At 37.9% G+C, this 25866-nt stretch overlaps 1 protein-coding gene across 2 annotated transcripts in view; it reads right to left on the reverse strand.

The window, feature by feature from the left end:
* Nucleotides 1–25866, reverse strand: part of OTUD7A (OTU deubiquitinase 7A) — a 221468-nt gene that overhangs the window by 194550 nt on the left and 1052 nt on the right. Inside the window, exon 1 of one of the 2 annotated variants that reach the window (XM_026113457.2) lies at nucleotides 17784–17855. The exons of the other annotated variant lie outside the window; for it this stretch is intronic. The gene's annotated coding sequence lies outside the window, so the exon portion shown is untranslated. Of the gene's footprint in view, nucleotides 1–17783; nucleotides 17856–25866 lie in introns of those variants that run through there. 2 annotated transcript variants of the gene reach the window in all.

A 25866-nucleotide genomic window follows, 5' to 3' on the forward strand; every position in this document is an offset into this window, starting at 1 on the left:
GCAAAACAGAGGGAGAAAAGCTAGAATTGCAGCACTCACCCTGACATCTACAGAATAGGGTTCCACAGCAGCTTATAAGATGGAAACACCTTTACACTATATCCAAAGAGTCAGTCAAGAAACATCAGATGAAACAGGTGTGAAGTGGTCCCTCTAAGAAATCTAGCTTCATAAACACAAACTTGGTGTTTAAACAGCTCTTCCTGCCTAGATTTATAAAACACACAGCTGGATTTGTAGATCACTAGCTGTTCCCTGTTACATAATGGAAAAGCAGTGCAAAGATGCTCTGTGAAGAATCCTGTCAATGGCAGAATTGGAAAAGGCGCCATATTTTTCCAACCAGAGATCCTCTCCTCACCATACGATCTGCTCAGAAAGCAGAGCGATCACATTTTGCACTCCTACGATCTATTCATTACCTTTAAAGCTAAAGTCTTGCTAAGCAAACACAAATAGGGAAAACACTGATAACTGTGACAAGTGGCACCTCCCACACTTTTTAGCTGGGGGATCCTCTAGCACAGAGGGGTGCTGCCAGGCACAGTGTACTTTCCGTTCAGTGCATACCTCCTCTTCTGCTGTGCTGTTAGGCTGGTCAAGGTGCTGGCATGTGCACCACTGCAGTTAGTGCAGAACGGATACAGGACTTGGAAAGGGTCACAGAGGTGCAAGGTTCTGGTGGAGATTGGCCCCATTGTTCTTTACATAAGGATCAGCCTTGCCTAACCCTAGATCTTACACTACTTGATACATACACAGTGAGAAACGCTGAGCCCTCAGGCTAAGATCTGCTCTTGGAAGAGATCTAGCAGCAGCCCTCACTTTACTTCAGTAACTCAGTCTGAGACCCACTATTACTGCATGCCTTGGGGTTTCTCATGCATAGAGTCTTAACTCTAGGCCAGAAACCTCAGCCACATGTCCCTGCTAACTAATGCTGAAGGTAGAAATCCAGCAGTTTCAGCCCCTCTATTACTGTATGCCTCTGCTCTCTCTTTTTCAGAGACCAATCCTAGCATCAGCTCCAAAACTGTTTTTCCTGGTGGCGATCCCAAAAGGAAGATGCAGGGCACTTCCTCTTCCATGGGTTGCGGTGTTGGGATTGTGCTGACATGCACTGCTGCCTGCCATGTTCGTAGGACCATACGCACGCATTTCTTAAGTGGAAAGCTGTAGTTGTTAGGCAGCCAACAACACTGCAGCTGAGGAAAGGAAGAAAAGACATTTAACAAACTGAGAGGGAGTTCACATAGGTCAATTGGTACACAAGTTGCCTTTGTCCAAGATGAAAGGTAAAGTGTTTCACACTCCCCAAGGGAAGCCACTAGAGCTTTGAACATGGTCAGAGTTATATCTGTCTACCAGGATTAAGGACTTCCCTGAAGCAGAACAAAGAGTAGTAGAAAGTAGAAAGGTGTTCTGACATTTTGCATTGCTTCAGGCACATGCTGTTCCATAATAAGCCAACAACTGCATATTCATCTGTGGGGAAGACTGCTGTATCATGTCTACTCTAAGGATGTTTCAGCTGGAAACACTATGGGGAAAGTGGGTAACAGCAGACAAGAAGTTGAAGAGCTACTGGAACTGAATATGAAGTTTTAAAAGGTACATAACTTGTGATTATTTTCCCAATGAAGGTTTATCATTGCTGCATTTTTTTGTAACAGAAGATTACAGCCAGTGTTGGTATGAAATGACTGAAGACCCTAACAGTTGCTGTTTACACTGTATTTGAGGCCCTGAATGTCCTTCCCAGCCAAAAGCTTTCCTTCAGGCCTCTGAAAACGTTTGTGAGTATTTCAATAGACCTTCAATTCTGCCTCACATGTGCAGCACTTGAAGTAAACAAACACCTATTCTGCCTTCCTTGGAAAACAAAGGTGGGCCTCTGTTACCCTGATTTTTATTCTCTAAGCATAGAATAATCCTACTTTACCTTAAGGAAAAAAAACTTCAAGAAATTTACAGTATAGACATTTAATGGATACTATGCTAGCTGCTTAAGCGTATGTTCTGCAAGAGAACACTGAAATTGGCTAGGACAACTGCATTAAAGTAGATGAAAGACAGATCTTTTTCCAAAAGAAGTTACTGAAATGATATTTCCTAATTTTATATTAAAGTTTTGCATTACAGCTTGCAAAGACAAGCTAAAGCGCCATCTGAACTTTACCTCAATTTGACAACCCATGATAGACTTTTATTTAAGTATTCCAGAACAGTGAAAAACGAGAAGTTTTAGAAGCAGTTATTTCAACACTTAACAAAAGAACCAATTAAAATGCCATTTGACAATCAAAAAAAAAATTTATAGAAAATTTTTCCATCTTATTTCCCAGATGCACACTATTCCCTGTTCCCTGTCTTGACTTCTCCCAGCCAGCTCTAGCTCTAATAGTTTCCTTTACAGGGTTATTCATAAATGGACAGGTCTTTTTCTTTTAAAGCATGATCAAAGGGAGTCCATCTAATCATAACTGCATGAGTCTCAACTATTGTTCTTAAGCTTCTGCTTGTATAAATACTATAAAGTCATATTTCTCCCACCAGAACTTTACTTACACACTTAAAACTATATCACACTATAAGTCAGAGGCATAAAAATATGCTACAAAATTGGAAACAAAGTATTAGGAAGTGCCTGGAGAACAGCTCCTTTGTTCTATGTCTTATAACTTCAAAATGGAAATCTGAAGCAGGGAAAAATGGAATCTTATAATAGCAGTTAATGAATATACAAGTAGGCTACAATTAATTAACCAGATGTATTGCTTTTCAAAATTTTCCTGTTGTATTATAATCTTCCTTTTTATCTCATTTTACTCAAGCCAACTTTTCTGACAGCCACTGACAGCAATAGCTAAAAATACCACAGGTTTTCCTACAGAAAACCCTACTACAACTGAGTGCTAAATCCACTAGTGCACACCAATTTGATGACTCATCTCTCATTTCATTTTAATCTCCTTTCTTTTCATGTTGAGAACCTGAAACTGTTCCTTTACCTTCTCTCATGTACTTAAGACTGAGTAAGACAAGTCGGGAAAGCCTACGTTGACTGTCACTAGCAGCATTGCACTGTTGTGATAGGAGGCTTTAACAATTTATAAGTTCTCTAGAGCTTAAACAAAAAGGAACAGAGTCAGGAACAACTCTCAATAACAACTACTCCACTTGCCAAACAGTAGTGAGGTCTAAGATGAAGGAAGTATTCTGTTTCCTCTCTCCTCCTGCATCCATCCCTATTACACTGAAGTCTTCAGAAATGAAAAAGGAAATAGCTTTCTCCATTTTAAACAGTACATTAAACAGACCAAAACAGACATTTAAATCTAAGACCTTTGAGTACTTGACACTGTGGTTTTTGAGTTTCCTGCTTAAACAGAATGACTACGCTTATGTGTGGTCACAATTAAGGCTGCTCTGTCATTTACAATTACTGTTATTTGCTCAGGAAAACTTAATGAAAGCCATACTACTCTTGTGTCTCTTGTGTTTAAAGCAAGTCATTTAAAGGCCCAGTCCAGCTTTATCTTGTCACTTGTTCTGGTAGAGACTTAGACTCATCTTGGACAGAAAAAAGATGCTTCTTCTATACAAATGGCGATACAGTGCAGTCTAACACACCTCCAGTGAGCTCAGTACATGCCGAAATTTAACATCCTGATTCCCTAAAGTGCTGAGCACTTGAAAGTCTATCAGACATCTGCAGCTGCCTCTGACTTAGTCTGGGTACTTAAGTAACCTTGAAAATTCCTAGAAAGTGCATTTCTTTCAGGACTAATAATGCTGAACCAAATACTATACACTTTAGACAGTTACAATCTGGGAGATGCTGGGATCTGAAAAACTTACTCTCGTGCTGGTTGATGTTTTTTGACATTTTTAGACTTACTGCAACCTGTGAATGTGTAACTACAATTGTAATATGAACCCAGTTTTCTTCTCATTCGCTCATGTAAATGTGATAGGGGAAAACTGGATACATGATCTGCTACTGTATGGTATGTGTTTTCTGAAAGCAAACCAAACCTAGGTGTTCTAGGCACTTCGGCATTTATGAATGTAAAACCCCTTGGAAACCCCCTGAAAGGCCTATATCATATAGTCACTTACAGTAACTAGGTTATGAGTGAAGTTAGGAGATAAGAATAGAATTTCTTCATAGAACATAGGATTTGGTTTTGCAAAAAGTTACATACAAATAATTAGTTTCTGACAATGAACTGTCAAATTGAAGTCTTGTTTTTCAATATGCTTCAATGAAAAAAACCAAACAAACAGAAAATGTCAGGTGACTGTCAAGCTATATTTAACCACATTTCACCTATAAGAAAACATGATTTGAATAAACAGATGGTGTTGCCATTATTACTAGAAGCTGTAGAAGCATACTTTCGACTCTGAAAATGACAAATATAAAGAACAAGAAAATTAGATGTAGAATCTGGTATTTCTGGGAGCAAAACCATACTTTTAAATCTCAGGTTGTTGCATTCCTCCACTCAATAACAGTTTTACTGTTAGTGTTGGTTGAATTCCAGAGAACTAAATGAAAACTGAATTTTGCTACCCAATTCTCACTGGAATTTCTCACTTCTCACAATTCCCACTCAATTTCAGGAGTATCTGCATTCCTAACTCCTTTGCTTTCTCCCTTGAAACCCCTGGGAAACTGAATGTCCAATTTGTGTTACTTAACCAAATCATTTATATAACTGGGAGTCAACTCAAAATACATCATCATGCTATTTCAGGGATACTAATGCCACTAGACAGCTAGTATATTCAGTCAAAGTTATTTGACTAATATGGAGTGTAGGGGAAAAACAAAAAAGCTATGAAAAGAAAAAGATAGAGGACCATTCAAATCCATCCAAAGAAAGAAAAATAGCGTAAAGATTTTTATGATCTATTCCATTACTCATTTTCAGAGCTGAACTCTTCTAGTATGATGCCCATTGTTACTAGAGAGTCACTGTCTTGTTTCTGGGAACTGCTGTAAAAGTACAACAGCTAGAAATTTTCCAAACTGCAACAGAATTTTTATCTGCTTAAAGACTCAGATAAGTAACACATCAAATTCAAAACTAGTACCAAGAGGGAATGAAAAGGTTAATCATGGATAATATTTCATTGGCTGGTTATATAAATTAATCATGATTCAAGAAGTCTGAATATAATTGCAACACTATATTTGTGGATTGCTTTTTGAGATTTAAAATGTGACTGGCCAGATTCTTTCTTTTCCTTGCTTGTGTCTCACTCTCATGTACACATAGGAAGAGAAAACTCCAACCAATCAGTTTTGCAACATTTAAAAGAGCTGTAATCTTGGTGCATAGGAAAGACCATGATGATTAGTACACTAAGAAACTTGGACTCATCTAACACAAAGATGGACCTGCAGAAAAAGGCTTAAATTTCCTTGAGAACCTTACCACTAACATGCTACTGCACTACAAATTCTAGCAAAGCTACATCAGTTGCTAGGAAAATTTGAAATATGGCAAACAGGAAAATCACATTACTTAAGCCTTATAAGCTCAGTGCCAGAATCTACTTGACAAACATTAAGACAAATGAGAGCATTCTACATATAGCCATTACCAAGACAACAAGAGTAGATGTAAACATCAACCAAAATGAAGGCATGAAATGAAAACTGTGTCAAGTTAAAAAACACTGGCGGGGGGTGGGGGGGGATAGACCATAAAACAGCCATGGAAACCATCTTTCTAGTGTTGTACAGTGAGGTAAGAATATGAAAGGTCATGTCTCAAAATGGACAAAGGTAAACATAAAAAAAACACTTTCTAGCTGACACCCCACAAATCACTCTTTGAAACTGAAATTTGGATATGATTTTGCTATTCTAGAAATATGACTAGCCTATTTTTGCTCTGGAGCAGAAGTTTCCATGCATTGCAACCAGAAAAGTTTCTTTTTGTGGGTTACTAAACATATGGCAATAATGGCAAAGTTAATCATATGTTATTGTTTGAATACCCAGTATTATAACTTTGAAACAATCATTTACTCTCTTTCAAGAGTATTTCCTTTATAAAGGTATGACTTTCAGATTTACATACTGTAGGCTATCAGCCTGAAATAAGAAGCATCATAACAAAACATTACAACTCTTGAGTAAAAAAGGTTTGGCTGGGTCCTCAGCCTTATGCATCTAAGGTCCCTGGGTGGAATAAATACCCAAATGAACATACTGCTGGCCCAGTTTTTTTCCATGTCTTCTTTTATACTGTTTTGCAAAGTTCTGAGCAGCTCTATGGTCTCCTTCCTTCAAAGTGAGAAGTAAATGCATTTTATTTGCGTTACACCTGTCAGTGATCATAAAGTTTTTGTACTTTAATGAAACAAATGAAAGCATAGATAGCCACACATAAGTGGAACCTTTTGCAAGGTACAAAGCCAGCATGCTCCACACACAAATACTATAATACCTATAACCTCTTTTTAAAAATCAGTTATAACAAAGGAGACAAACCAGTATGATGATTAGTTTCAATGATACTGTAGTTCTTGCATGTGGATATTTTTCAAGTATCCTCCTGTTCATTATCACTAACAGAGATTAGCACCCATAACATTTTATCAAGAAAATTAAACATGCAAACAGCATCACTCTTAGCTACTAAAACAAAGCCATGCAGTAAATAAGTAAACTGAATGTTAGTAACTAACTGAATTCAGTAAACTGAATGTTAGATCTGCAATAATAAAATACAAATAGCAAATTATTGTAATGGTTAAACACCATCTAATAGCATTCAGCCAAAAAGTTGGCTTGTGAATAGTTTTTAGAATTACTTAAGCAATGAAAAAAGCAGCACCTTGAAAGAAGTCATCTAACTAGAGAAGGCAAGTAACCAATGCACACAAATTGAGATTCCTCCCCACTCCTCTCTTGGGGACAAGATTTCCTGCTCTTGCAATTTTATCATGAGTCTCACTATTTTTAGTGTTTTTCTTAAAGCCTCTGCTGCTGGAATCTTAGCATTCACTTTTAAAGAAAAGTTTGCCACTCCCCAGCATCCTGAGAGAAGCTGGAAAACATGGAACAAGCGCGCCCTACAGGCTGAAAAGCTAGAGAGAATAAAGGAAATTCAGTCTTGTTCTTTCTTAAAGGCTCATGATTTCCAAGTTGATTCCTTGAGTGGTAGGAGCTAAACAATATATTTATTGCTCATGGCTGACTTTTCACTGGAATCTCTCCAGAGCAGATGGAAAGCACATCAGCAGTGTTACACGGAAAAATATACAATGCCACTTGCACTGCCCTATCCAGTGGATATTCTTGCTTTTCAGGAACACTAATCCAGCTTCTCTTGAAAGTCATACTTTTAAAGAAAATGCCTCACCATTTGAAATAAGAGTGAATAGTATTTCATGCATAAACTATTTTTGTTTTACAACAAAATAATTTTCTTTTACTTCCCTGAAAAGCCAACTTTTCTGCACACAGGAGAGTGTCTTTCATGCAAAGATAAAACAAAGTTACATCACCTGCAATAGAGGCATAATGGGCATTAAGGAGGAACATAACATCAGACTTCCTTAGGGAAAAGATGATGCTTTTGTGTTCCCCCAACAAAGCTACTTGCTCTTAATTATACAGGCAATTGAAATTTGAAAGAAAAAGTTAAATATACTATCTATCTATACATTATTATATGATTGAACAATGGGTTTTTTTTTTTTTTAAAAACGCCACTAGATGGTGCAAACACATAAGTAATTCGCAAATCTGCAGTGCTCCATTCCCCAACAAAACTCTCACTTGGCAACAACTAGGGACAACACACAACTGGAGATGCAGGAAGCAAACTTATCCTGTATAATTTATATTTCTCAGAATAGGCTAGTTCATTTAGACATAATAGTTCACTTCCCTTCTTTGACATTTCTTTTAAACAGGAGAGAACAACAGTTGCTTGCCTGAGGGAAAAGTAAACAGCAACGAAATTTCTGAGTGGGAGCTACAGGAAGAGGAAAGTGACTGATCACTGCAGATCAGGACACCCAGAATGATATTCTTGGACCTGGGAAACCCAAATTCAGCACTCTCTCTTCTGCTAGACAGACCAACCTGGCACACCCTATAACAAATCTCTTAACCCCATTGCACCTCAGTTCTCATCTGGAAGTAAAGTGATAGACCTGTCAGTACAGCAGCCTCAAGGGGATGCTGGAAGGATAAATACATTTAAAAGTTATGACATATTCTAGCACTGATGATTTTAGTAGAGCTTTGACAGGCACATACAGAAGGCTGAGCTTTGGCATTAACTCTCCCTTGGCCTATAGTACCTCGAACAGGCATATCTTGTTTAGTTTTACAGTGAGCTGTGATGACTTTCAGAAGGTTCTTACCTGCTACTGCAGGGGATCAGACTCAGTTACTCAGGACATGCTTCTGCTGTGCCCCTACATCATCTTCTACGGCCTACTTTTTCATCTTTTGAAGCTTTGGGTTTTGATGAAAGTCTTGTGGGTCATATATATTACCCTGCAGCTTACATTTCTTATTCATTAATTGTGCCCATCCTGGTGGTCATGTGGCTGGATTTTTATTTTAATAATTCTCTCTAAATATTTCATCAAGACTTCCAGGAATCATTTATTACAAATTAACTTAAGTAAACAGCTAAATAAGACCAAAAGATTTTGCCAGTGTTGGAGGAACAAGGCTAGGAAATTCTAAGCTTACTATGCTCACATCCGGCAGAACTAGAAGCATGCAGTGTATGTTATTCCAAAATACACTTTCTATGATCATCAGTAAACAGATTATAACCAAAGTCATAAGTAAAGTGCGTTTAAGCCTACAAGAAAAAGGAAAGTAAAATGTTGGGTAGCCAATATTAGAAGTAAGTCATGTGGACAAGGTAAATTTTCTTTCAGCTAGTAGACGTCAAACTTTGATTATTTAATTAATAAGGTATGTGAGATAACGCACAGAAAGCACACACCTTCATTTCACAGGGAGGAAACCTCCACCCAGCCATAACTACCCTTCACAATAACATAAAAGAAAAAATTGCCAAGTAATATATACGCCTATAAAATAGACTAGGAACTGCTGCAGGAACTATGAGAAATCCCTACAGAACACACAACCAGGAAGAAGAATGCTAGCTTGAAAGAGAAATGAGACTGTGTCAAATACATTGATACACAGGACCTGAAAACCAAAGATAAATGAAAAGGCTCTTCCCACTCTGGACACATCCTGGGCTGGAATTCCTCCAGCAGATGACAGGGCCTAGGAGACTAGGGCCTTAGGAGACTAAACTCAGCACAACTTTGGTGAAAAATATTGTCAGGGTGCCGGCATGGAATGCAGGAGAATCAGGCTTGTGACTTTCCTTATAGGAAAGGGCACTCTTAGGACACAGATGGTGTTAAGCAAATGCCTTTCATTACTCTGAATCCATTTACTGTTTTTAAAAAACAATTATCAAGTCTGTAACTCTATCAGATTATCAAAGGGAAACAGAACTAGCAACATCAGAAAGGTACCACAGGATTTGTTAGGAATTAGGTATTTAAATAGAAAAGAATCTCATTTAAGGATGTTCAGAAAAAATACTAATATTAAAGGAGGGCACATCTATAATGCAAGGCCTTTGCCAGCATACTGAGTGGCCTATGTCACTTTACTTATTTTTTTATACATATACATACATATATACATATACATATATATATATACACATATATACATACATATATATATATACACATATATATATATATGTAAATAAGAGAGAGAGAGAGCGTGAGCATGCATATCACTAAATCAGAAGAGCTTTGGGCTAACCCCTGTACTGAGAGGCAACTTATCCTGAAATGAACTATTATGCTACCTTCTTAAGTATCATAAGTAGAGCTGATACAGTCATACACTTTTATGATAGCAAAATCACGTTTACACTGGAGGATTTGCCAACCTGGGGATTTTGCCAAGCCAAGCCTAAATTTAAATCACCCTGCAGAAAAAAAAAAAAAAAAAACAGCGTTACTTACGGCTAACACAAATACAGTCACATCACTTACGTCATCCCCTCTCAGAGAGCTAAAGAACATACTATAGTACAACAAAGCGCCACCTTCAATATCTTCGTCATGAAGTACTGCAAGGCATGCCAGAAAACCACCTCCCTAGCTCAGAACAAATCACTTCCTCTGAGATGGAGGTGAAGCCATCTGCAGCAATTTATGATTCTGCAAAGTGACAAAAACTAATTAGCTCTGTCTACTCATTTCATAGAATGAATCAGAAATCTGCGAAACAGAAAATACACTTGGCTTTGCTTGAAAAAATTACATCAAAAGCAGTGTATTCTCCAACTAGGGGATGCTGTTAACAGTAACAATCAAGTAGATTTAGGGACACTAGAGAGCCAGCTGTATACAGGTAATTATAACTTTTACTTTGAACACACACAAATTATCTCCTTAGGTTTATTTATTTATTTTTCCCCAAAACAGTACTGCACAAGGCAAATAAATTCATCCAGAACCTGTAGAGTTTGAGAAGAGTTTTGAGAGAAAGTTATTCTGTCTAGCTAGCAGTACCAGTCTTTGTGATTATTATAATCAGGAATTATTTATTTTTTCCTCCTAAAGAACTGAGAGGGAGTGTACACAGAAAGCAAAGTCCTACCTAGCCGAGGGGGAAAATTCAAGGATACACACAGAATACCAAAAGGTAGCAGGCATTATGCTGTACCTATCTTCATTGGTATAGGCGGTGTCTAGTTTGTTCAAATATCCACTGAGAGACACAGTACGACTTGCTGACTATGGATGAGAGTTACCTCTTACAATACTTTTTCACTCATGCCATCAATAGCATATTGGATACCCTTTACAAGCTACAACAGAACATGGGGGGAGGGGGGAGGGAAACAGGCTACATTTGTATTAACTAAACAGACACACAGCTTTTTCCACCATGACCAAGTGTTATATTACTGGCTATTATACCCGGCACTGTTTGAAAGAGGCATATTATCTCTATAGTAAGTAATTTCTATATTGTGCATAATATTTAACTGAAGTTCAGAATTAGCAATTAACAGAACGCCTCTTGCTTATTATTTGAATCATCTACTAGGAAACAATAAAAAAAAAAAAGTTTTCAACTACAGTTGAACTCTTCACCTACAGTTGAGGAACAGGGCTAGTCGAGGGAAGGTAGCCAGCTCCCTGAGCTGTAAATTAACTTCAGTTAACTTCATTAAAAATATGAGTTAACAGTAGGATTAACATTAAGAGGCAGACCCTGCAATATGCATTGGATTTGTCAGATTCCCTAATTCAGCTGGCAAACAGAAGTAGTTCGATGATAAAGCCAGTAAAGCACTTAGAGTAGGGGGCTGCTGAGATATTCACTGACATTGGAACTCTGCCAGTTTTTCCATGGCTCCTGAAGTTGAAAGGAAATGCAAACAAGATTTATATCCTCTCCTCAGCTTTATTCACCTTGCAATAAGAATGCTAGAGAAACAAGAAACAGTTGTACGGGGGGACAAATATACTTTGTAGGTATTTATTTATAGCTATGTTTATAACCTGGCTTTCCATCTAAAAGTGGTTTTGACCACATCTGCAGCCTTAGACACATGCAAAAATTCAGTAGCAAACAAAACTGATGACATAGATAATCCCTGATTAATCACAATTCATTAATGGAACCTCAAAATACAACTGGAAGCTAAACATTTGGACAAGCAATTTACACTGATCCCTTTATGAAGGGGAAGAAAATAAAAAGTAAAGGACTTCTTGCTATGATCCTCAAGAAGAAAATCTCCTGCTCAAGTCTTACCCTGAAATCTGTAGATTCCTGACTATATTTAGCATTTACAGTACTTTGCTTGAAAAAAAACAAAAAAACTGAACAACTCATTTTCCTAATCTGACATGCAGCTCACCAGACCTGTAACAGAAATAATAGATAAGTAATATCTGGTCATCTTTCCACATACAACTATGTTTCTTTCCTGTCATATCATTTCTCTATAAATGGTATCTCTCCACATCTTAATTTCTGGATGTGCACAACATAAGAATTTTGAAGCTTTTCTCATCAATATGAAAACAGCTGACTATACCAGAAATAGTCAGATTAGTGTTCAGCCCCAAGAAGTTTGAGCTGAATCAGTGCATTTGTGCAAAGTCCAACATGACTACCCAGACAAAATGAGCTTTTAGATGCTCACTGACAGAGAACATACACAGGTGTGGTGCATTTGGCCCTATTCTACCTCACCCATATGCTTCTGTGCGAGAACGCCTCATCAAATATTCAGTGCAATTTCTTCTCTCCACTATGAAATCCAGGGCTTTCCTATAATTGCATGATTCACCAGTAGCTAGTGGAAGAAAATACGTTGTAATCCCTAAATTCCAGTGCTGTATTCCCGATGTGCTATAATTTGCAGTTCCTTCAAAAGGCAAAAGTCACTAAAATCTGAACAAAAACCTCATGTCTGCAGTTGTTAATGAGAAACCAGAAATGAAAGAAGAGAGCATGCAGGCCTATACATCTTTTCTCTTGCAGATAACAGACACTTACTGAGTTGCTAAAATTGTCATATCATTCTCTGAATTGACCATCAGACTGACTGAGTTATCAAAGCCCCTATTGTTCAGCAGGATCTTGCAAGACACATTATCCTTGTTTGGATTTACAGCCGAAAATTGATCCCTTTGTTTTTCAAATAGATTTTGACATAGTGGAACAACGACTACCCATGCCAATATAAATTGGCTTGTGCACTCTTCCTATAGAGACTGTATGTCATAAGAGGAAATAGCATTTTGTGCTAGGAATAGCACAACCATAAGAGAAATCTGGTAGGAAAGGGCAAGTCTCCTGTTCTCCCAGCTCTGAATCTTCAATCTTTCCTGTGCGTGCATGGACACAAACATGCCACCCTATCCAACCTCTTTTAATACTGAAAGTCAGTAAAGAAAGATTTTAGTGATAATTTCAGCGCTTGTAAGGTAGTTACAATTTAGTGCTGTTTTCTTCAGCACTGAACCCACCAGAAGGCATATTCATCATCAATGGGATTATCAATCTGCTTGTAATTCGGTCTGGTTTGCTATACCTGTAGACAATATACACACATTAGCATGAACTTGTAGTGTTCCTGACTATCTTTTGCTGTCATCTTGATCCCATGAAACAAGAACTCTTGTATTACTCAAAAGAGGTATAAGCCATGGTCAATCTTTTTTTGAAAGCTGTACTCAAACATTTTTACTGTTTGATTTCTGACAAGATATCATACATTTCTGAACTTGTATAAGAGCCTGATCTGACTCCGAAACATTCAAAGATACTGCTCACACACTAGAACTGCTTGGCACTTCCATTTCTTTTCTTGCACTCCATCAGCTTTCTCTAACATCCAATTTCTCCAAGAAAATTGAGCTAAAAATGCGATTTAAAATGCAAGGTTAAAAAAAAAAAGTCATAACTGACCACAGATGTCTCAAGAACATAACATATTGGTGTCTGCTATAGTAAAAGTTGAATTGATGCAACACGCTCAAATTTTTCCACTGAAACACCATCTGAGAAACAGCCAAACGCATAATTTTTATTTTTCTGCTACTTTGCATAGTCATAATGGTCATTACCCTTCACCTCTTCAACTGCAATCTTCTTGTACATCAAGTATACCTGAAGACATACACAGGTTACTTCAGGGTTTTCTGCAGGTCATTCCTTCACGACATAAGCTTTTTTAGTGAATACATATTTACTGCACGTGAAGAGGCACTTATCAAATCCAGTGGTAGAATACTAGTGATGCAGTTTATCTCAGAAAGGGATATCTCAGGAAGGGAGCATAATGCATGTCAGCAAAAAATAGTCTTCTTGCTGTAAGGGGCCAGTAATGAGTTACTCATTTTTTCCTTTAGAACTCCTTTCAGAGGCATTATTTTATTGGACTGTATCACAACCATGAAGACTCAGCTCAGTGTTTAAACAAAAGAAAGCAGGATTTGCTTCCTCCTCCTTACATACCTATAGTTGCACAACACAAGTAAACACTGTTGAAATCAACATTACTCACAGAAACTGCGTGAAGAGGGAACTGGGCAAGACCAGAGAACTGTCAGAGTACTCCAAACTCATTGTGTGTCTAAGCTGAATTCTCTTCTCAAAAGTCCAGTTGCTGCATGCTGCCTGTATTCTTCTGATGTTCTTCTACAGTCCCAGTTGCAAGTTCTCCTGATTACTGCTTGACTAGAGACCGATCACTGTCCCTTCCTAAGCAAACACAGAGGGTTCTCAAGTGTAACTAGCAGGTGACAAATTCAAAACTAAGAAAACACAGTTTTCCATAACATGTAGCTCAGCTGTGAAACTCAGCCATGTACCAAATAAGTGTTCAATTTAAAAAAAAAAAAAAAAAAAAAAAAACCACACATAAAAACTCAGCTAACCGAATTATTTGAAGAAAAATCCGTCTTGTACTATTAAACAAAGGAATACCACCTCCACCTCCAGAACTCCCATAACTGAAGACTAGGAAAGCACACCACAAAAGAATCACTATATGCACGTCTTATACTCTTTCTTATGCACTTCTTAATGATGCAGACAAGAAACTGGGCTAGCTAGACTTGTATTCCGAGACACCACTCCCACTGCCATGGAGGTTTTTTCCCCTTATGCAAGGGACATATGAAAGAATCACTGTATTTTAAACGTGTTAGAGGAAGATTTTTCTAGTGCAAATTCTACCTTAAGAGAATTTCCCTCACAAGAACAGGATCTGTAACACACGTCTGGGACCAATTCTGTCTTGCCATGGAAAACATTTGCTACCTATTTCCCAGGAAAGGGGCTCTGTGCTGGACAAATCTTTCTGGAGCTGAAGAACTCTGCAAAGGCCAAATCCCTGAGACTTCTAATCAGACATCAGTGTCTAGTTTGAGCAACCAGTAGGGGTGTGTATGTGAGCACTACCCCAAGTTCCTGCCTTTCAGAGATAGCAACATACTATGATTGACAAAACAAGGTAAGAACTGCCTTCCATTCCTCAATTTCCAAGCTTTGCTGTGTCCTAAAGCTACATTTACTCACGAATGCTATCTACTGACATTTAAGAACATAAGAATGCCTGTCTGGGTCAGACCAATGGTCGATCTAACACATCATCCTTAGCAATAGGAGATGCTATTCAGGGACAGCACACAATACTGGCTACCTTCTCTGGTCCATTCCCTCACACTCCCAACATCCACAATTCTTATAACAGTATAAATATGGCAATCACAAAGGAAAAAGTGCACCACTGTGACCTGCCAATTTGGGGTGAGAACACACAGATACCAAAAACATGTGCAACTCCTTAAAGCCTAGAAACATGTGCCATAATTCATATTCCACCTAAAACCTGATCATTCAGGCACACAAAATCTTTTTAGAGATTCTTCCAGTCTGTTTTCTGTTTTGTTGCACCTTTATCCCAGGCTCTGGCAAGCATCTGCTTGTTACATTTGTTACAAATGTTACATTTGGTCACTCCATTTGGTCACAAAAAAAAGCCTTCCACACATTTAGCTAAAACTTTTTTTAAAAGTTCAAAAAACAAACAAACAAACAAAGACATTTCTCGTGCTCTGACAGATGGTAACAATTGCATCATTTTAGTTCCTGTTACCAAGTATATTCGCAACACACTCCAGGAAGAAAAAGATTATAAAATGGCAGAACTACCCAGATACTAAGACCATACTTCATATCCTTCTTTGTAGGAAAGATTTTTCCTTGCCTTCGATAGGGAGATCAGTCTGAGATGTGTATCTTTATTCAGATGAACACAGTCACAGACAACACATTTACTGATCTAGGCTCCTGCTGTGTACTCAATATCTATGCTAGTAAACAGAAATATGCCTGTCAAGTCTCTGCAGTAAAACTGTGAGTGTTTCACTAATCAGACTTAGGGTTTCAATTACACTTACACCCTTAAAAGAAACCACACAAGAAGGTGCATAAAAACAAGCTGTTTACAGCAGATACCCTCCATCTCTCCCCATCCTTAGCACTACTTTTACAGTGCTTCACACTGTGTGTCAGCAGCAGATGGACAACACTACCAGTACTTTAGCAGCTCTGTCTTGCAGCAGCATGGCAAAAGGCATCATGTCATAGCATTAGTCAGCACTTATACAATAGTGCTAGGATCCCACCATTTTAAATGCAGAACACTGTAGGCCTTTTTGCTATATTATTTTCAAAGCTGTGTCTAGAAGATCATAAACCATAACCTTCCTGGAATAAAGGAACATTCATACCCTTAGAGAACACATTGTTTCAACATGTGATCTATTGTTTGCTAAAACATACCCTTGCAAAGTGGAGTAGTTTGTTTGGTAAATCCAATCACAGCAAAAAAAAAAAAAAAAAAAAAAAAAAAAAAAAAAAAAAAAAACACCAACATGACAAACTTAAGACTTTGGCTCAAGACAGCCTTAACTGCCCCAAAATTTTTCTATGATTGGTGAAAGGCACATTTCCCCACACATTCTTATCTCTTAGGTGCTTCTTTCAAAATGATTCTCTTTCTAAACTTCAATATGTATGCCTCAGATCTTCAATTGCAATCTCTTAAGAAAAAGAAGGGGAGAGGGGTTGGGTTTAAGTGACTATTTCAGTAGCTCTTCCGAAACAGCCCATAAAGTGTCATTTCAATTATGACTAAGGTGTTCATTAGGTAGCCAGTCAGTGTTAACTGATGTGAATTGATTTTTAATTGAAAACACATTTTACAGTACCACTTCACTCTTCTGCAAGCTGCCTAGCAACTAGAATTGCTAGTAATTGTTGAAATATATATTTTTATTCCATAACCTCAAAGACTTTGGCTCTTTAGCATGACTTGTCATGAGTAGCAACTAATCACTTTATCTCTGGACTGTGTCGTGACAACAGCACAATTGTCTGAAATAGATGGGTGAAGTGACCTGGAAATACTGTTCATTGCTGACATTAGAAAATATTTAAATCATCTAAAAACAGCAGAGATAGCTGGTCAATCCTCTCTTTCATTTATATGGACTATTTCAACAGGAGGAGTTGAGACGCTGTGCATTTATAAGCTAATTTATGACTGAGCAAGCTAGAACTTAAGAGGTTCAGGCATAAGCCACTGAATTTTGCCCCATTTAAAGCAAAAAGCAAACTGCCTCCTCTCCTGCAAGTCTTCAGTGAAGAAGAGCTCAGGTTCATAGACCTCAGTAACTTAAGACCTTCAATTCAGGATTGTAGTGAAACCCCAAGTCTTTTCTACAGAGGCTCGGATTTATTGCCACTCTGTCTTGCATGCAGGTCTCTCTGTAACAACATTGCTGCTGAACACAGAAACGGGCTTCTTTCAAGTTTAGGACAGAAAATAACATGAAGACAGGGGCATGCCAGTATCATCTCTTTTAGAGAATGAACTCCTCTGCTCCTCCCCTTGAATCTGCAATTAAGATGCTTCTCATAAGCCTGTGGTTCACTACTCATACAGTACTGCCTATTGACCTAAATCAATTGCCAAAATCTATTGCCATGAAGAAAAGCATTTTCTTACGAACACAAATATATGCCAGAAGTTAAAAAAAAAAAAAAAAAAACCTACAAAATAAAAATATTCTATTCTTTGATTTATGAGTCATGAAATACTGACATCTAGCATGACCATAAAATTTTCACATAAAGATATCACCAGTGTACTCACCTGCAAGCACTGACAAACACATTCTTTAGCCATCTTTGAAAGACTGGAATATTAATAGCTGCCAAGCACTCCCAAATAACTCCTTGGGTTCCTTCTGAAAGAGCAAAAGACAGCACAGAGGATACTGACAGATAATAGATGCCAGAAGAGACATGAAATTGCTGTCTGCCTGATTACTTGTACAGAAGAGTTCCACAATCCAGATCCAGCATATTCAGGCACTTAACTTCCCACTATTTTTAAGTGGGATGCTCAAATACCTTAGTAGCTCTAGACCTCAGTTGCTTACCTACCATACAGAAAATTTATCTTAGGATACCCTACCTTCTGTTAGTTCACAGCAGTGTGGAACAATATCCATAGATACAGAAGTACTACTGAGAGACACTATGGATGTGGAGGGAATGAAATAATAACCAGTAGGAATCATAAGAATTTTTTGCAGGCATGGAAATCCCTGCAGCCGACTTCTCTTCTAGCTTTGCATGAGAAGAAGCAAGCAGGCAAAGCATGTAAGAGATTTTCAAAGGAGGAATGAGAGCTCTAAGAAACAAGTATATCAGCTGTAATAAGGGGAAAAAATAGTAAAATACTCCCCCGCCACCTCTTTTTTCTCCTACAGAGAAGCTTTATATTTATTAGCTGCTGTGTAGCAGCACACATAGGGGAGGAGGCAGGGGTGATCAAGGTAACATGAAATACTTGGGGTTCTTCACAGAATAGCAGCCAGAACAAGGACAGCACACTGCAGGAAACTTAGATGGAGTTTAGTAGCCTATGACAACTGTTCTAGATTAACAATCACCTTCCCCCTGTGGGTTTGCCTAGACTTCATTTTATGAGTATGAATGTAAGAAGTGCCCTATATGAATGTGGCACACATTCAAAGAAAACCAACCTAACTCACTAAGCCTAGAAGAACACAATGACATTCATCAATTAGACAAAGTCCCTGACCAGAGTTTCTTACCCAGCTGTGGGACATTCAAAGGCAATCAGATTAACTGTAGCTCTAACCACATTCAGATTCATTTCTGGGCAGCCACTGAGACATGAAGGAAACAAATTATGTTACACAGAAACCTTGTGCACAACCAGCATATTAACCCTCGCTCTGTACTTTGATATCATGGTGGCAGACACTTAGTTATGACTAAAACAAACTACACAGATCATCAATAAATTAATGCAGTTCTACCACAGAAGAGAAACCCTTAAAGTTCAAAATACTCTTTAGAAAGCTGCCAACAAGAACCAAGAAAAAAGGCTAACATACTTGTATGGTTATTTTTTATTCAGACAGACTCTTTCAGTAAGTCTATTTCAGGAGCTCCTTTATCTCTGTTAGTTAGTTAGTTGTTATCATTTGACTTCTCCATTATAACAAATGGAAAAAAGTTAATTTCATTCTTCCTGATTCTTTACTCCTCTGGCCCTGAATGCCCTTCTTTTCTGCCCAAAGTAGTTTTGTTTGCCATTTTGTTTTTATTTCTCATGCTGAATGAAGCAATCCTTTTCTAGAAACAATGAGCCATGAGCTAATGTATTTATTATCCCCAGTATCACTGTGTTTTCTTTGTGTTACATCCTTCAAGAAAAATCAGGTTATTTATTCTCTGCAGGACACCATCGAGTTTCCAGTGCTGGACACTGCAGTAAGAAACAGTACCAGTTTTAAGAGTGGTTTAAAGGACTTTTACACCTTTATCAGCCCCTTCCCACAATTTGCCTGTCTCTTCAACAATCTACATAAGGTGAGTAGTGACTTATCCCCCTATTTTGCTGTAATATACAACACATGATTGAGAAAACTAGTTATACCTTATCAGTAGAATTCATCTTTTGTATATAACATTAAGCAGTGAATAATATTTTGCTGCCTACATGCTGACTAAGGTTGTTTGCTTAAACTTTCTTCAAAGCCATACCTACTGTTATGCCTTGCATCCCAGCTATTTTGCCTTGGATGAATGCTGAAATCATTCCCTTTTAGTAGGATGTCCACAGAGGTCCAGAAATAGCAGAGCACTGAGCCTGTAATTGTAAGGTGATTAGCAGCAGCAGCGCTCAGTACAGTTTAAAAAAAAAGGACAAACTGCTATACATGCTATAGCCTTTAAAAAAAAAAAAAATAGTTTGTGCTTCTCTTTCATGTTCTTCCTGCCTCACATCCCTGTAGTGGTGGACTCAGAGCTACTGCATATACTGCTTTCATGCCACTTGCCACAAAACTGCAATGAAGCAAAACTTTGAGAAAATTATTGGGTGTAAATTTTTAAAGATTGACTTCATCTCTAGTTATCAAAACAACAAAGGTGATGCTACAGAGGATATAGTTTTTGTACCTAGTGAATAGTCAGGTGAACCTGTAGAGTACTTAGCCACATAATTCAGTGGAAGTTAAATGGAAGAAAACCCAAGCTAAGGTCTGTAATTACAGTTTTCAGTATATATTTATTATATTTATTTTGAAACCTCAAGACTTCTTTTTTCATTTTTTTCCCCACTCATAAAAAAAAAGCAATATGTGCCAAACGTTCTGTATAAAAAGAATACTGAACTTTTGCTCTCTGATGATATCTGATGACAAGGTTATCATACTGTTTTCCAAGTATATGGCAGTAACTCTAAAACTATAAGGCCATGGAGGTAAACCTGATTCTATGATTTTGGAGATAAATATCACAATACCAATGCAATGAGGTAAAAAAAAAAAAAAAAAAAAAAAAAAAAAAAAAGTCTGAACAGTTGAGAGGATAGAAATCCAGTTTCTTATCACAGTTCAAAGGAAGTATTGATAAAAACCAAAAAGAACAGTTCTTTCAGAAAATATGGAAATGTCCATTTCTACTTCACACAAAGTAAATAGGACAATTCCCTTACGTGAAGGCACATGACGAAAGGGGAATGCAATGCATTACAATACAATTACTACTGTATTTTAATAGAAGGCATGTACTTAAGAACCGCAAATTATGCGTAGAGTACATTTAGGAACAATTTTGCTTAACTCGCAGTCAGTGGGAGTATCATTAATTTTGTTTAACGATACATTAATGCTTAACCAAAAGTTATAGCAAGACTAGAGCCAGCTGTAAGTATTTTTTAGGTGGGCCTGCAAAATAAGCTTTTAGGCTTTATGCAGGTAAGTGTTTCTCACATAACCAACTTTGGAGAGAACGAGCAAGCCAGTTCTCCACTTTTAGTTTACAGGTTATCTATAAGCCTAGATAATCATCTGTGTGTATCTGACACATGAACTATATTGTAAGTTATAACTGTATCATAACTTATAACAATAAAACATTCCAGTGGGCACCAACAAGACTAGAACCATCAGCCTCCCTATACAAATATGTAGAAGGGGAAGACAAAAAACAAGAAAAGAAGGAAAAAAGATACACACACTTCTGTGTGCAATTGTATCAGTCACATCCTTATCAGTCATTTTCCTCCCAAAAAGCCATTAGCAAAACAAAACAAAAAAAAGATCAATTTATGAACAAAGGTTCTAGGATCAAGGAGGAAACTAAATTAAGATTACAAAAACCTTGCAGAATATCATTCAAGGAACTATTTTAAAACATGGAACTATATACTGAAGACTACTATTCCATATGCTTCAAGAATCTAGCGCTGGCTATAACATATACAGGAAGGACTAAGTATAAAATATAATATCTTTTTACTAGGGCTTTTGAGAGACATATGGCAGCTAGACTGCTACTCAGATACACAAAGCTGATGTCCTGGCATCCCTTACCACACCTTCACTTACAATGACTAATTCAGCTTTCTGTGCTCCAGGAAAGCCATAAATGCTAACAGTCCACTCCTACCACTCCTATGCAGACATCAGTCGCACATTTCTGCAGAATGAAGACCCTGACCATCTTCCACTGCTGAGAACAGAACCGCCCAAACCAAAAAGTGATATATGTGTACAAAGCAAAAACTTCGGAGGCTGGTGTTTTCTTTTCTTTCAATCACATATCTGTTCTCCAGTCCAGTCCATTGCTAGTTTTACAAGAGCAAAATAACCAGAAGCACTGAACTCTCCTGAAAAAGGGGGGTGGGGGGGGGGGTTAGACTTCCTTCATAGGAGGCACTGAATTTGCCTCAGCAACAGAGCACACTCCATGCACAATACTGGTTCAGGAATCCTTGATTTCTCTAGCTTGCAGGACTTCAAGATTGTGAATAACTGACAAAGGGATAAATTCTGACCAAGTAAGTAATTTCAGAAAGTCTTAACAGGCTTTCTGCAAGTATCTAAGAGTAACTTTGAACCCCTCTGTTAGACGTTTCAGAGTTTGAAGAGCCTAGGGATCAGTAAGCAAGACTCCATCAGAAGTATCTCAAGTGGAGGGAAAAAAAGGGGGGAGGGGGAGAGAGGGACATACATAGAGGGGACAGCAAACAAGACTTCTCTTTGTCTCAGTGAGCTACACTCAATAAGCTGCTCTATGAGACACAGCACAACGTAAAAGGAAGTGGAAACCAGCCATGTGCCCACTCCTTTCAGGCTAGAAGAGTGATACTGCGAAGGATTGGTACTTTCAATGAAGGAACACCTGTACTGCCTCCCATTCAGGCAAGACACCAAAAAAAGAAAAAAAAAAAAGAAGTAGAAAAAAAAGTATCTCCAGCCCATATGTTAGAAGAATAAACTCACTGAAACAATTATTCAGTATTTCATCTTACTGATACTGTAAACATTTTTAAGTTGCTTTCTGCCCACAGTTCTGGCTCATGCAGGTACTGTCTTCTGTTTAACTTCGCTGTTTGGTTTTTGTGTTTTGTATCGATAGCAATCACCCATGAAAGCTAAATGACCATCTTTGTGCCATGAATATCAAATTCCTCCTGTTGACATGAAACTCTCACAGAGCACACAAGTTAACCATGAGCTAGCAACGCCTAAAAGCAGTTGTCCATCATACAGAAGCCCACCATAACACATATTATGCCTCTAAATTAATCATCAGGAAATAAGTTTCTCTTCTGAAAACAGAAAGGATATAGAATATTAAAACAGCAGAATCAGAAAGACAACAATGCCCTGATAACTTAGAAGAGATGTTTTAGCTTAAATTGGGGTCCTTCAGAACTCTCTACAGACTAGTCTATAACAGAATGTACAGATTCTAACTTTTAAAAAAGAATACTATCCAGCCACTTATGACCAGGAAGATAAAAACATAATCTTCGACCCACATAAGAAATAGAGTATAATATGCAAGAATTTGTTACTGTTTACAAGCTTAGCTTCAAATTACTGCTTGATTAAATTAACAAAATTCATTACTTCTACATCAGTCATACTAAAGAGACTGATACTATGTCTAAATATAAAAATCCTTTCCTTACACGTTTTAGCAACCATCACTTCAGGCTGACTCCTCCAAGCCAGGTTTTCCCTCTTTATTGATGCTGCTTTCCCAGGGAAAACCCCATTCCTTCTACAGATTAACTGTATGCAGGTGAACCTGTAGATACCATGAGGCTTGTTACCACAATCTACATTTCTACCAGCTGCTTCACCAGGTGTGGGACCATCAGCAAACAAGCACATACTTCTTTTTTCTTTTCTTTTTCTGATTGTACTAACCATGAAGACTAACAGGATTTAAATCTGAATCTGAGTACATATGTAATCCCTGGAAGCACTGCTCTGTTGCTAGTAAGCTACCAAAACTGAGGGCAGAATGACACAGCACAGAGCAGACCAGAGGCAGGGCAGTAGTTCTTGTCATACAGAAGGGGTGCAGCACCTTATAAAGTTACCTGAGTGACATTTGAGATCATCTACTTCCTGCTGCATAAGCTGAGAAACCTGCAGATAATTTCCCCCTGTTCAAAAAATTTTCATATCCATGCACTTGTGACTAAATTCACAGAATGTTGACAGATTAATCCAAAATCATTTTTTCCTTACTCAGTATCAGGCTTTCCTTGAAAAAACATTTACGGCTAGATAAATTTATCAACAAAGATAACTTGTTCAAAGATAATTTTCCATATGTCTGATATTTGCCAATGGGTAATAACAGCATTTACGGTATGTTACTCCTACAGCCTGTTCTGTATCAGTGCATTCATATGGCCTGTCACTGTCCAGTATGAAATGAAACACTGCAGCAATCAGCTGTCACTTCACAGACTGTGTTTTAGCCTTTGGCACTGTTCAGAGACCAAATACACTGTCGCCTTTAAGAGTATGCCTGAGAACATTGAAAATACGTATTCCAAGTCTCAGGTTAGATTTACCAATTCTTGACCCTTAAAAAAGAACTGTTCAGTTTTTCATGTAGAAATGTGATTAAAGAGTTACAGTTTCTTTTCAAATTCCTGAAAAATACCTCTAATTAGTGTAACCTTCCTCAAGATAGGCCAAGACAAACTATTTTCTGAGGAATTTATCTTTAGGTTTTAATGGCACACTGCCATTTTAACAATAGCTGGAGTAGAAATGCTTAATTTACTTCAGTTAAAATGGGCTGCTGAGGAAAGCAATCCCTCAGCTACTTAAGAGAGCCTTGAGTTGCTCTCATGGTTCTTCATAAGGTACCTCACGAGGAAGCTTTGCTGAATATGAGATAAGCACTGAGAACTAGCAATTTCTAAATGACGGGGCTGCCAAAAGATCTGACATTTCTTTCAAAAAGTAGATTCCAATATCCTTGGCATGCAGCTAGGCAAAAAAAGTTTGCTACAGGCAAGTTACATCATTCACACAGCACATTAGCGCTACCAAAGACTGACTAGGCTGGCTAGGAGAGGATGTAGTCTGCTGAGGGAAAAATCAGGCATTAGAAAAGGAACTAGTCCTACATTTTTTGCAGGCTCCTTGCATGGAGTGCACAGACACAGAAAGGAACCAAGTGCCAAGCAAGGCAAAACTACACACTCAGATGACCATCTATCCCGTCAAGTGTTAACTGACTGCAGTATTTTTTAACACAGTAGCCTATCAGCTTACACACAGCAAAAGGAACTCAGTTTTCCACGTGGTCCTGCATCCTTTTCTTACCTGATAAGTTCATCGTGGGCTACAGATATTTCAGAGGGGAATCCCATTCTGTTCGCATGCAACCTGATCAGCAATAATCACATTTAAAGGAAAAGTTTGTTCAGACATTACTTTCTACAGTGTTTCTGAACCACGTCACCATAATTTTTGAAAAATTGTATAAAAATGCACATAACAGGAATTAACTATGAAAGACCATTTAAGGGCTCTCATGTGGAGTCACCACTTTCTTAGCATTTCCTCTGGGATTAAGAATTTGAGGATTTCTTCCACCTACCACACTGTTACAGGGCATAACGCATACAGTGCAACTAGAATCTTAAAGTAGAAAAGATCATTCACAATGCTATACAATATGTACAATATGTTCTTGTTTTCCTAGTCCACAAGCAATAGCTGTAAGAAAGAAGGGGATATTTGCATACTGTAATCAGAGTAGAGGATCAATCAAAGATACTTATTTTAGGAAACAAACAAACAAAAAGCCCAAGCTTATAAGAACTTGCCATCCCTCCATATAACACGGCAAGGATACAGTCTAGCAGAGGTGATCTGGAGAAGAACCACTTGGAAGTGCAGAAACTGCACTGAAAGGAATATTTTTGTCCTATTCCAAAATGTTCTTCAAAAGTACCTTTCTTCTGACACTTCCGAATTCTCTAGATGAAGTCTACTGCAAGCCTAAAATAGCTTACAAATTTCAGGAGCAAGGTACACATATAACAGGCCATATTTCTTCCTTGACACAAGAAAGTAACTTGAACATCTAGGATCTTCATTACATTTCCCAAATCTTATCCCCATGTTCCTCCCAAGCCTGTTCACTTTGGTACTTAGCACAGGAAAACTCAGAGCAGTGCATAAGGGAAATATTACGCGTATCATATCATTGCCTTCCGTAACGCCCATTAGAATTTCTGGACCTCAGACGTATGAGACAATTATCTACTGAACTGCATATAGCTAATAACTCAACCAACAGTATCAGTTTTGAAATTAGGGAAAAACTACTGTTCATTCGGAGAACCCATGCAGTGAGACTGCAGTGCA

Source organism: Dromaius novaehollandiae, chromosome 10 (genome assembly GCF_036370855.1).
Source record: "Dromaius novaehollandiae isolate bDroNov1 chromosome 10, bDroNov1.hap1, whole genome shotgun sequence".
In the NCBI taxonomy this organism is placed as follows: domain Eukaryota; kingdom Metazoa; phylum Chordata; class Aves; order Casuariiformes; family Dromaiidae; genus Dromaius; species Dromaius novaehollandiae.